Here is a 12,131-nt window from a genome sequence, read left to right on the forward strand (position 1 = left end):
ACTAAGTTGAGCACCCAATTGAGTAACGGAGTCCACTTCATGCTTTCCTCATCTAGTAGCCTTGCGAGGTCTACTATATTGTGAGTTATGGACCGCCATTTCCTCAATTTTATTCCATGTTTGATTGTCATCAACTTCGGTGAACATTCCATTTGATCCCATGTTGAGAATGTTCCTTGAATCTTCATATAAACCGTTCCAAAATTGTTGTACCAAGAACCATTCGCTAAGTCCATGATGAGGACATGAGCGACAAATTCCTTTGAACCGCTCCCAAGCTTCATACAAATATTCTTCATCCCTTTGCTTAAAACCCGTAATTTGAGCTCTTAGCATGTTAGTCTTTTCCGGTGGGTAGAATTTTTTGTAGAAAGCTAGAGCCAACTTCTTCCAAGAATTAATTCCGAGAGTGGCCTTATCAAGGCCCTTCAACCATTGTTTCGCGGTGCCAATTAGAGAAAAAGGAAATAAGACCCATCGAATTTGGTCTTGAGTTACACCGGTTTGAGAAATCGCATCACAATAGTCACAAAAGGTTTCCATATGAGAATGAGGGTCTTCACTAGGCATCCCCCCAAATTGGCTCCTTTCGACTAATTGTATAAAGGCGGATTTGGCAATAAAATTTCCGGTTAGATGTTGTGGTGTGGGAGTACCATTGGGTAGGTTCTCCTCGGTGGGTATGGAATGTGATGAAAACTTAGGCATTGTGGGTTGATTTTGTGTGGTATTTTGTGTTGGGTTCTCCTCACCTTCTCTTGCAAAAAGGTTGATGAACTCAATAGTTGGTTGAATATCTACAACCTCACAAATGCCTCTCAAGTTCCTCCTAGCAAGTCTTCTATTGGTTGTCAAAGTTCTTTCAATTTCACGATCAAAGGGTAACAAATCACCTTGTGACCTTCTAGACATGCAAAATATCAAACAACTCGAAAACAATTAGAACAAACCTTGAGGAGTTTTACTTCCCCAAGGCAAAGAAAGACACAACTAATAACAATATAAGAAAATCTAAATCAAGCTAACACCGTCCCCGGCAACGGCGCCATTTTTGATGTGGAATGCGATGATGTCGTCGGGTCACGTCTAATCAAAACACAATTTATAGCTTCACAAACAACTCTATAATTAGTAAAGAGGCAAGTAAAGGTCGGATCCCAAGGGACGGGAATTGAGATGAGATTTCTATTGAAACTAGTGGTGTCTTAGGGGTGTCACAATTTGGGTTGATGTAGAAGGTCACTAAACTAAATAGCAATGAAAGCAAACAAGCAAGATGAATTAAAAGGGTTGTAAACAATTGATAAAAAGCACTAGGGTGCCATGGGGTCATAGGGGAATCATGGGAATTGATCATACAAACATGTTCTCAAATTATAAGCAAGCAATTATTGTTGTGATGGATTGAGTTGGGTTATATCTTACAATCCTAGGAAAGTTTGGGTCCCGGAGCCGAATCGATTAGATTGTACAACACCTACAAGTCGACTTAGTCTTCCCTACTCAATAACATGCATGGTCTAATGAGACTCGAGTTGGTTTATGTCTTAAAAGTCTCATTGAAAAGATAGGTGATGGGTAAAAAATGCAAGGATTCATAGGCTCGCATTTCATCAAACATAACATGTGCATGAGTTGAGATCAAAACAAGCAAGCAAATAAACCTTGGAAGCATATTAATTTAAGCATGAATCATTCCCCATGTTGGTTTCCCCTAATTACCCATTAACCCTAGCTAGGTGACTACTCACTCATTATCATGTTGATCATGCTAGCAAGGTTGTCAATCATACCAACAAAATGAAACATGATGAATAAATGAAAGTAATTAACAATAATTAAAAAGGGATTAAGAGGATTATACCTACTAATGATTCCAATAATAAAGCAAAGATAAAAGAAGTACTTGATGCTTGATTGAGAGGTTGTCAATCTCTCAATAATAACCCAAATAATCTTCAATTACCCAAAATAAAGGATGAACAAAAGAGAGATTAAGGAAATAAAACTTGTATTAAAACTTGATTAATTGTTGATTACAAAACTAAAGAGAGATTTGATTGATATTAACTACCCAAAGAATTGATAAGAAGAACATCCTCTTCTAATTAGACTAATGGGGTATTTATAGTGGACATTAGGTGGATGCATTAGGGTTAACGAAGGGCTAAACTAGTAATTACACTTTTTAGATTGAGCGGGGAGACGCCGGTATTTTTCGAAGGAAGGGCTTCTTTCACGGAGGCTTGAAGAAACGAAATCTCGCTGTACTGGAATCCGGGCGTATTGGTGTCGGGACGGGCGGATTGTAGCAGGGGAAGACGGGCGTCTTCAGGGCAATCCGGGCGTCTTCTGGGCTTGCTGCCCAGGCTTCTTTGAAGGAAGGCGCACAGATCGTGCTTGTGGAGGACGGGCGGATTGTGGTTAATCCGCTCGGATTGTAGCTCAGCATTGTTACTTCTTCTTTTCTTCCCTTTTCTTCATAAAATCCTTGGGGATTTCCTCGGGGATGCAAGGATCCTTTCTCGTCATTGCCCAACTACTATAATATGTACAAAGGCCTTCTAATCTTGTCTCTCCTTGATGCTTGGTCATTGAATTCAATCAATTTAGTCTCGTTTTGCCATGAAAATGCAAGATTCTTACTCCTTTCCTACCAAGGGATCAAAATCTCAAAGAATATGCAAAACAAAGAACTAAAGACAATAAATGACCCAAATATGCACTAAAAAGCATGGGAACAAGGCTAATTCGGGGGCTAAATATGCGCTAATTATGGTCACATCACGTACCAAACAAGAGTAAGGCCGATTCCTAGTCCATTTCCTCAAGTAGTTAAAGTCCTTGATACAAACAAGAGTAAGTACCATAGTATGGATGACGTCAATCGCTATCCATCCTTAGGCCCAAATAAGAATTAGGACCGTTTAGACGGGACGATTGGTCGAATGGGTTGGGTTGGGCCTAGGAAGGCCGAATTAAACGATCTAGGAAGACCGAGTTCTGAAAACCGACAATTGTCTTGTACAAACTATTCCTTAACCTTGTTCAAGTTTCACCCTTTTGGCTACACGTAAGTGTATTATCCCCAGCGGAGTCGCCAAACTGTGGACGCGGGCCCACGGGGGCGCTTGGGGAGAGAACAAGCGTTTGCATTTGTGGAGTCGCCACCAATTTATTGTGGAAAATTGGAAAACGTTCGAATACTTCGTGCCATGTCAATACACAAAGTATTGACATGAACACCAAGAACTCGTTACCCTTAGAATTCTATGTCTAAAATGACTCTCGTGGATGCCAATGAACACGGATGTTCAAAGAGATCTGGAGTAAAGGGTGAGGGTACGTATTAGGAAGCTCTTTTGATCGAACACCTAATCCCGCCCGCCTCGATAGCGGCCTCTACTAATGATTAGGTAAGTTGTCTATACTCGATATATTGTCGATTATATGCACGCAATGCAACATCCAACGTTTTAATCCTAACATGTGAGAAATTAGACTAAGTCGGTAAACACGTAATTTAATCATACAATTGATGTCAAAGTAGGGATTTAAGTTCAATTACATGTGAAGGCATGCAAGTGATACAAGAAATATAAATACGATAATAAATACAATAAAGAAGGATTACAATAATTACATTGGATTAATGATGAGTTATGTCGAAAATACCTTTAAAACGGATAATTTGAAAAAGAATAAGTAAACAAATTGACGAACAGGAATTAAGGTGATAATACGAGTATTAGTTAATTAATACGTAATTAATAAACTAGATCGAGGCAAGACGGGAGTTCAGAGACAGAAATCAGCCAGGAACAGGCGCAGTAGAGCTGCGTCCCTTGGAAGAGGCGCAACAGTTACTGCGTCCGTTCCTTGGCTCAGTTCTGGCTGTGAAGCCGGAATTGCAAGTCGTTAATGTTCGTTGGTTAATTTAATGATTGATTAATATTATTTACTCGGACGGAAGTGATTAGCAGATTATTTACATGAGATTAAGGTCATGAAAGCAATAAACATGGAACAAAACTAATTAGGACGAATTAATTGCATGATTAAAAAGGATTAATTAACAAATTAATGAACTAACTAATTAATTAGGTTAAACAAGTTATTAATGATGAATTAACGATGGATATGATGAACAAAAGACGGGAAATATATCAAGGATGAATTTCAGAGACTCAATATTGATGAATCGAACCTCTAAGAAACCGAAATTGATTTTAATGACGAAAACCCGCAAATATGAATTATAAGGGATTTAAGTCGGGAATTTAATGACGGATTCAATACTAATGAATTATGTACATGTTAGAATTATTATACTCAAGTTGCCTCAATAAACAATGAACAATTGAAGAAAGAAACAAAACAAACGAATCATCAAAGGACGAAGGAAGAAGAAAGGAAGCAGGAACTGCGGCAGCCGCACGAAGAGGCGCAGCGGGTGCTACGTCCCTTCGAAGAGGCGCAGCAGTTGCTGCGTCCTTTCTCGACGGTCATCTTCTGGTAATTCGTTTTAGAAATACTTTCGACATTAATCTTACAATATGATTACAATAAATAAATAACAATAAACAAAATAGGGATTTACACCCTCAGACTTACATGTTTGACGAAACGAGATGAACTAAGTTAACGTTTAGTGATGCTCAACTCGAATGTAGACGAAAGTGCCCTCGTAAGAGGAATTAAAACAGATTGATTAAAGTTGATTATGGTGTATTTGGTCAAATTGGTCGGTCATGCAAAACGAGGCTGGTACCCAAAAGGATCCGTGCTTACGTGGTCGAAATTTCAAGCACGTAGGCGCCAAGAAGTAAGAACATGGTCTAGAATGCAAAAGGAGAAGAGAAGGGCGGACACTCGCGTGAGAAATATGTGAGACCGAATGTCTCTATTTATACTAATCACACGGAGGAAGTAGGGTTTTCGGAGAAACTTTGGAAGTGAATCTCGAAAAGATACGAAAAATACGTAGAAAAGGACTTGGGAAGAGGCGCAACAGGCACTGCGTCTCTTGGAAGAGGCGCAGCACCTGCTGCGTCCTTTCCCAAGTGGTTTCCTCCTGCGGAAGAAAGATTTCCGTGTTTAGTTTATGGAATATCGGAATAATTTTGTTTTCCTTAATATTTTGTGTGAATATTACGGGAAATTATTTACCAAAGACTAAAAGATTTATAAAATATGGAATAGAAATATCCGGAACATTCCAGAACATTCCGACTCGGCATTTCAATGGTTATCAGAAAATAAAGATGGTTTTAGGCCCGGACTCCAAATGTACTCTAATTACTGCCAAAACGACCGTATCGGCACGTAAATGACAATTAAGAGGTAGACATAAATGTTTGAGCGATTACTTGACGATAAACTTACGAACTGTCACAAATCATTCCGCGTACCAAACATGCGGCCCAATCATCACCGGGTGGTTTGCGGGAGGTGCAGAAATGAGGTGTCTACAATACCCAGTATCTGCTGAGACTCCAACAAACACCCGATGATTATCGGACTACAATATGTTTTGGAATCGCGGCGTTTGTTCAACAGTTTGTGTACAACTTTACGTCGGAAAGCTTAAAACGATTTCGAAAATAAAACATTTCAAAACTTTTCAAAAGTACCTGGAGTGTTTAATGCACGACGACGAGGTCGCAATGACACTAACTAGAGTCAAAATTGACACCGGACCAAAAGCCGACTCAAAAATTCAAATCCCGACTCCAACAACGAGTCAAACCAAGTCAACCACAAAAAACAAACCATTTCAAACCTTCTATACTAAGATTTCCCAGATTCATGAATGGTCAAGTACTAAACATGTGACTACAAATCCTAGGATAGAACAAATCATGATTGCACTTGTGTGAAAGTGACAGGACAACTCGAAGACCCGCGACGTGGCTCGCGCCTCTTTGAGCAGCCCAGGTGGTCACGTCGCTCAAAACTCACACAACCACTCATTTTCCTATAAATACCCCTCAAATGCCCCCATTTGAGAACTCACGCGAGTGTCTGCCACCTCTTTTCTCCCTTAAAATTCTCGACTCGACTTCTTAAGTCACAACCTGACACGTATTTACGACCTATCGATCGTAAATACAAGCCTTACACATTGTTTGGTACCATCATCGTGCATTAAATCACTTGACCGACCATTTCGACCACTACACCGTCACTAATCTTAATAAACACTCTTTTTACTTACCAAACGAGTTGTTACACTTACGTCGGTTTCTCGCCATAACCAAACACGTAAGTATGAGGGTGTAAAAATTCTTCTTTTATCATGTCTTTGCTTGTTTTATGACCATAACATGCTAGAACATGCATAACATGATCCAAAACATAGGATAGACGACCAAAACTGAGTTTTGGCCGGAGGCAAAAGCCCCTTGTTCTGCACAGAGGCCCGCGCCTCAAAGGGGTGCCCAGGTCAGAACTCAACCGTGTTTGTTCTCGTCCTTCCTCATTAATCTATTTTCATATTTGTAATCGGTTTTTACCATTTCGAATGTTTTCAAACCCTTTTATTTATTTTTAGAAATTTTAACCATAAAACATTTTTCACCCTTGGTTCTTAATACCATGATGATTTAATCCGTGTTCCGGTGATAATATTTGGTTAATAACATTTAAAAGGTATTTTAAAGCCTTTTATTTCATTTTTTTACATTTTGAGAGGTATTTTAAAGCCTTTCATCATTTCTTTACATTTCCAAAATAAACATATTAGTCACCAACACAAAGTCATCCTTGGTTCCAAATACCATGCCGGAGTTTAACCCGGGTACGATGATGAGTATCGACTAATTATATTCAAATGAACTTAAAACAATTAGTTCATGATCATTCTCAAAACTATCCATGTCAAGTCGAGCCCGACACCGAATATCATCAAAATAATGATGATTATTCGAGTCTCGTTTCTCAAATTAACAAATACGGTCTAAACGACCCTTTCAAACCAAAACGGGTTTAAATACCCACTTTTCAACAAATTTAATAACGTTTTTCAAATGGTCAGAGCACGGCATATAACCGTTGACTGACCCGCGCCTAAACAGGCCTTTTCTTTCTTATTTTCAAAACCAGGGGAGACCCCCTTGCACCGCCAACAGGCCCGTGCCTCATGTGGCCCCCTGGTGCAGGGTCTGTTCCCTTTCCAGCATTAGTCTAGGACGATCTCGACTCCGGCCAACCCGGATATAGGGCGGATTAGATGACTATTTGCTCATTCAAAAATCACATTTGCAAAATGCCTCACTAAGACAAATGGATCGCGTTATGCACCATAAGCCTAACCCGGTAAATGGATGTTTAATTTCCATCTTGCATGCAAATCAACCATAAATCCAACTCGACATCTTATACTTGATACTTGGATTAAATCAAATGACTTAAAAAGCTCTCACATGTTAGGTTTAAATTATTGGATGCGCATTCATACATTTAAACCGTTTAATCAACTTTTGCATTCAACCAACAAAGATCGATTAGTAGAGGCCGCTACAGCGGGGGGGATTGGGTGTCTGATTAAAAGGTTTCCCAATACGTACCTTCTGTAGATACCCGGTATCTGCTGAAACTCCAACGAACACCCGATGAATATCGGACTACAACATGTTTTGGAATCGCGGCGTTTGATCGACAGCTTGTGTACAACTTTACGTCGGAAAACTTAAAACGATTTCGAAAACAAAACATTTCAAAACATTTCAAAAATACCTGGAGTGTTTAATGCACAACGACGGGGTCGCGATGACACTAACTAGAGTCAAAACCGACACCGGACCAAAAACCGACTCGAAAATTCAAAATCCCGACTCCAACAACGAGTCAAACCGAGTCAAACACAAAAACCAAAAATATCTCAAGCCTTCTACCTTAAGTTTTCCCGGATTCATGTTGGTCAAGTACCAAACATGTGACTACAAAACCTAGGATAGAACAAATCATGATTGCGTTTGTTGTGATAGTGACAACACAACTCGAAGTGCCGCGATTTGGCTCGCGCCTCTTTGAGCAGCCCAGGTGGCCACGTCGCTCAAAACTCACACAACCACTCATTCTCCTATAAATACCCCTCAAATGCCACCCATTTGAGACTTACGCGAGTGTCCGCCCCCTCTTTTCTCCCTTAAAATTCTCGACTCGACTTCTTAAAGTCACAATCCGACGCGTGTTTACGACCTACCGATCGTAAACACGAGCCTTACACATTGTTTGGTACCGTCATCGTGCATTAAACCACTTGTCCGACCACTTTGACCACTACACCATCATTAAACTTCTAAAACACTCTTTTGCTTACCAAAACGGTTTTAAACCGAGTTTTTTCCGATCAGACAAGTTGTTACACTTATGTCGGTCACTCGCCATAACCAAGCATGTAAGTATGAGGGTGTAAAAAATACTCTTTTATTATGTTTTTATTTTTTTCATGACTTTAACATGCTTAAACATGCATAACATGAACCAAAACATGGAATAAACGAGCCAAAACTGATTTTTGGTCTGAGGCAGAAGCCCCTTAGGTCGCCAAATGGCTCGCGCCTAAATGGGGTACTCAGACCAGAGATCAACCGTGTTTGTTCTCGTCATTTCCCTTAATCCATTTTCATATTTGTAATCGGTTTTTACCATTTCAAGTATTTTCGAAACCCTTTTGTTTCATTTCACATGTTTTAACCATAAAGCATTTTTCACCCTTGGTTCTTCATATCATGACGGTTAAATCCGTGTTTCGGTGATAATATTTGGTTAATGACATTTAAGAGGTATTTTAAAGCCTTTTATTTCATTTCTTTACGTTTTCAAACAAACATATTAGTCACCAACACGAAATCATCCTTGGTTCTATATACCATGCCGTATTTTAACCCGGGTACGATGATGAGTACCGACTAATTACATTCAAAATGGACTTAAAACAATTAGTCCATAATCATTTTCAAAACTATTCATGTCAAGCTTGTCAAATCGATCCCGACATCGAATATTATCAAACAATGATGATTATTCGAGTCTAGTTCTCCAAATCAACAAATACGGTCTAAACGACCCTTTCAAAATCAAACCGGGTTCAAATACCCATTTTCAATACGTTTCATAACGTTTTCTAAACAGTCAGAACACGGCATACAGCCGTTGGCTAACCCGCGCCTCAAGCAGGCCTTTTCTTCTCATTTTCAAAACCAGAGGGAGGCCCCTTACACCGCCGGCTGGCTCGCGCCTCTTATAGCCGTCTGGTATAGGGCCTGTTCCCTTTCAGCATTAGTCTAGGACGATCCCGACTTCGGTTAACTCGGATATAGGACGGATCAGACGACTATTCAACTATTCAAACCATATTTGCAAAATGCCTCAATAAGACAAATGGATCATGTTATGCACCCTAAACCTAATACGGTAAATGGATGTTTAATTTCCGTCTTGCATGCAAATCAATCATTAATCCAACTCGACATCTTATACTTGATATTTGGATTAAATCAACCGACTTAGAAAGCTCACATGTTAGGTTTAAAACATTGGATGCGCATTCATGCATTTAAACCGTTTTATCAACTTTTGCATTCAACCAACCAAGATCGATCAGTAGAGGCCGCTAAATGCGGGCGGGATTGGGTGTCTGATTAAAGGGTTCCCAGTACGTACCTTCACCTCTTACTCGAAACTTTGGATAGTGGACGACCTTATCCGGGCGTGCACGAGAGTCATTCTAGAGATAGGATGCTAAAGAGGGACGATTTCCTTATCTTTAGTACCTATGTCAAAACGCTGCTTTGTGCTTCGATTTGACCGAGGTATAAAGTGGAATTCGAACGGGTTCCAGGGATCCCACAAATGCTTGGTGGCGACTCCGAACATCTCTAATCGTTTCGAGACCCTTACCGAGACGAAACCGACCGATCTAAAACGATCCGGTCGAAGGCATTTTTACGCCGCCGAGCGTGGCTTTCAAAAGACCGCTGCATGTCCACCGATCGGATCGGCGTGCGGTGGCCCGTGACTACGGACCGGTAGGCGGCCTAAATCCGCGGACCGAGACGTGGCCCATGACCACAGATTGGCGACTCCGCTGGGGATAACTAGGACTTACGTCTTTGTGATCCCTAGATGGTGAGACTCGAACGAGGTCTTGGTTGGAATGCATTATTTGATATTACGGTCACGGTCGGGTTCCTTGTCCGGGCCCACAACCTAACCCTTTTCGACCAATTGGCTCGTTTCGTCGGCGTGAGTTCTCTCATCCCCGCGTTTCGAATCCTGATTGAGTCAAGCATACCATTGACGTTACACATTTCTGTTTCGTCAAAGAGCTTTCATCACTTTCGAGCACTAGGCTAGGGCACCCTCCTTACACATTTTGTTTAGACCGGTATCCCTCTCGCAAATCGGGGTTTGATTGCTTGGTGTGTAACCCACCCTTTTAAGCCAAAACCCGTGTCAGCATGATGCATAATGTAATGAAACTGTGAGTGCTTATGTGCTACTTGATCATAAGTCCTTCCGTGTCATTTTCAAACTTTCAAAATCACCTTTCGCGCCGTTATAATGGCCATTTCAAACCTCGGTCTTTCGCCGACCGATACACGCCTCTCTAGGCCGTCGTAATGACGATTTTCAAACTCGGTTTTTACAACCATTTCAACACGCCTTTCTAGGCCGTCGTAATGATGATTTTCAAACTCGGTTTTTACAACCATTTCAACACGCCTTTCTAGGCCGTCGTAATGACGATTTTCAAACCCGGTTTTTACAACCATTTCAACACGCCTTTCTAGGCCGTCGTAATAACGATTTTCAAACCCGGTTTTTATAACCATTTCAAATCACATTTTTACGCCGTTATAATCGCCGCGTCTAGACACGGATTTTAACCCGTTTCGCGCCGACAATGGCTCTTTCAAAACTCGAGAAAAGCACACACCCTTTTCTCGAGACACTTTCGAGATCCCGAGGACCATGCACCGTCCCCGAGACCTTTTCAAACTTTTCAAACTCGATTTTCAAAACATACAATTTTGAATTTCAAAACCGTTTTGGGAAGCAACACACTGTTTCCCGAGCCGACTCAAGCTCAAACCGTCTTTTGCAAATAAACTTAAGACAACCCTTTTCAACTGATCGACTTGCGGAGATTTCTATCTTCGGAAGCCGCCCAGTAAAGTGACGAATGAATCTTTTTGAAAATCTCTATTTTCGAAAACTTCAGTCCACCATTCCAATTCCGCCTCGTGTCTATCGAGTCAAAGCAAACGTACTTATGGGTCTTTACTTATGAGTCGTCTCACCATGAGACCTGTCCAATGGCGTCACGCCGTCATGTTGGACTCGTGTCAAAGGTTCGGTCACACACCGTCACGTCATAAACCGAGTCAGCACCGAGGGACCACACACGGTCACCCCGTCTTGTTGAGTCGATCTTGGTCTCGTCCTCTGTGTTGTCTGCGTTCAGTCTTGGAGCTGTGTCGGATTGAGTTGTAATGTGAGCCATTTTTCTGCCTCAGAGCCATGCCTCTGTCTTCAGCTTCGTCCAACAACAACAACAATGATAACAACAGAGATGTCACGACTGATCAGCTAGCCAGCCTGCTTACCGCTCTTAAGGTCACCCTGGATCGCGTCGAGACCCGTATCGATGCCCTGGAAAACAAGAAAATTGGGGAACATAATACCCCACCTCTGACGGAGACTGAGAAGAGGCTGAAACTTTTGGAAGAACAACTCCTAGCCCGGGGTAACAATATCCACCTTGAGAATAACCGAAGGTTCGAACCGGTTGGGGACCAGTTACCTGACAACTTCACCCTGACTGACGTGCCTAAGTTCAAAGGGGTGGAGGACCAACTCAACCACATCCGTGCTTTCAAAGACTACATGGCCATCAAGGGGGTCAAACAGGAACTCTTTACTCGGATCTTCCCATCCTCTCTAGAGCCGATTCCTCGCCAATAGTACTACTCCTTGGACCCGAAAAACCTTACCACCTGGGATGAGATTGCAGTTGAGTTTGCCAAACAGTATGCCGACAATGTCGAGATCCAGGCCAACACCCGTACTCTCGAGGTGTTAACCCAAAACGACAAGGAGGGATTCACCGAGTTCCTAACCCG

At 41.4% G+C, this 12,131-nt stretch overlaps 1 non-coding gene across 1 annotated transcript; it reads left to right on the forward strand.

Moving 5' to 3' along the window:
- Positions 1-229: 229 nt before the first annotated feature.
- Positions 230-336, forward strand: LOC141604386 (small nucleolar RNA R71). Its single transcript, XR_012526088.1, has one exon. It is a non-coding gene; the product is annotated as a small nucleolar RNA R71 (small nucleolar RNA).
- Positions 337-12,131: the final 11,795 nt, after the last annotated feature.

The sequence above is a fragment of the Silene latifolia genome, chromosome 9 (genome assembly GCF_048544455.1).
Source record: "Silene latifolia isolate original U9 population chromosome 9, ASM4854445v1, whole genome shotgun sequence".
Classification (NCBI taxonomy): Eukaryota; Viridiplantae; Streptophyta; class Magnoliopsida; order Caryophyllales; family Caryophyllaceae; genus Silene; species Silene latifolia.